This window comes from Vombatus ursinus, unplaced genomic scaffold, assembly GCF_900497805.2.
Source record: "Vombatus ursinus unplaced genomic scaffold, bare-nosed wombat genome assembly UNPS02003292.1, whole genome shotgun sequence".
Taxonomy (NCBI): Eukaryota; Metazoa; Chordata; class Mammalia; order Diprotodontia; family Vombatidae; genus Vombatus; species Vombatus ursinus.
The window spans coordinates 8,968,159-8,969,790 of record NW_020943070.1 but is presented as its reverse complement, the minus strand read 5'-3'; the positions used below and the strand labels follow the sequence as shown (position 1 = coordinate 8,969,790).

General features: G+C 63.3%; 1 protein-coding gene across 3 annotated transcripts in view; it reads right to left on the bottom strand.

Annotated features, from left to right (window-relative positions):
• Positions 1–438, bottom strand: part of PRDM4 (PR/SET domain 4) — a 41,926-nt gene extending 41,488 nt beyond the window's left edge. For 2 of the 3 annotated variants that reach the window (XR_003570143.1, XM_027873773.1), the window contains exon 1: positions 408–438. The gene's annotated coding sequence lies outside the window, so the exon portion shown is untranslated. The remainder of the gene's footprint in view (positions 1–407) is intronic. The other variant, XM_027873783.1, reaches the window with a different exon arrangement.
• Between the last annotated feature and the right edge of the window lie 1,194 nt (positions 439–1,632).

The window sequence follows — 1,632 nt, the reverse complement described above, 5'->3', positions numbered from 1 at the left end:
TTTTTTTTTTAAGCTAACTTTGCTCGCGCATCCTCCGGCCCCCGCCGGGGCGGGGTAGGGGAGTGAGGGATGGCCGCGGGCGCGCATGCGCAGAGAGGGCGCTCGTACAGCCAATGCTCCGCGGCCGCGGTGGCTCCTCCCCGAGCCCGGCCCACTCGCCGCGCACGCGCAGACCAGCGTCAGGGAAGGAGCGCGAGTGCCAGTTCCGCTTTGTTCCCCGGCCCGCGGACGCTGGTGAAAACCCCGCCTCCTCGCTACAATCTCCACCCCACCTACGCGCGCACGCGCATTAGTTGCCGCCCCTCCCCCAACACGCGAAGACCTGGCACCTAACCCTCCCCCCGCGAGCCCAACACCTCCTACTCTCAAGGCCCCCCCCCCACCTCCAGCCTCCCCTCGGGCCGCACCCAACAAAGCGCCTTTCTGCCACCGCCTCTTCCGTCTCCGCTTCTCTCAGACCTTCCCCTCACCCCCTCCCGTAGTTTCCCCCCCCCCCCCAACCGCCCTTCCGCCCCACCCCCCCCCCCCCCCCCCCCCGCCCCCGCGCCCCGCCGCCCCCCCCCCCCGGGGAGCGGCGCGCGGCGAGGGACCCCAGGGGAAGGAGAGACAGCGTGAAGGAATCGAGCACCGAGTCATCGAACCGCGGTTGCTAAGCGACGGAGGCGGGTGTAAGGGTCCGGAACTTGAAATGGTTGGTCCCACAGTAGAGCAGCTTTCTCCCTCCTGCAGTGCAGTCAGCCCGAGGCGGCCCCGTCCCCCCCACCCCCGCATGCGCAATGTATGTCCGACTGCAAGACCTCGTGTATGGTGTGCCAGCCGTGAGGGACCGTGGAACCTAGAACTGGGAATGGCGAAGCTAGGAAGAACCTGGAACAGGGATGTCAGGGCTGGGAGGGGCCTTAGAACAGGGATGTCAGGGCTGGGAGAGAACTTAGAACAAGGAATGTCAGGGTTGGGAGGGGCCTTAGAACAGGGAAGTCAGGACTGGGAGGGGCCTTAGAACAGGGATGTCAGGGCTGGGAAGGAACTGAGAACAGGGAATGTCAGGGTTGGGAGGGGCCTTAGAACAGGGAAGTCAGGACTGGGAGGGGCCTTAAAACAGGGATGTCAGGGCTGGGAGGGAACTTAGAACAGGGAATGTCAGGGTTGGGAGGGGCCTTAGAACAGGGATGTCAGGTCTGGGAAGGAACTTAGAACAGGGAATGTCAGGGTTGGGAGGGGCCTTAGAACAGGGATGTCAGGGCTGGGAGCAGCCTTAGAACAGGATGTCAGGGCTGGGAGGGGCCCTAGAACAGGGAATGTCAGGGCTGGGAGGGAACTTAGAACAGAGAATGTCAGGGTTGGGAGGGACCTTAGAACAGGAATGTCAGGGCTGGGAGGGAACTTAGAACAGGGAATGTCAGGGCTGGGAGGGAACTTAGACCAGAGAATGTCAGGGTTGGGAGGAGCCTTAGAACAGGGATGTCAGGGCTGGGAGGGGCCTTAGAACAGGGAAGTCAGGACTGGGAGGGGCCTTAGAACAGGGATGTCAGGGTTGGGAGGGGCCTGAGGACAAGGGATGTCAGGGCTGGGAGGGCCCTGAGGATAGGGAATGTCAGGGTTGGGAGGGAACTTAGAACAGGGAATATCAGG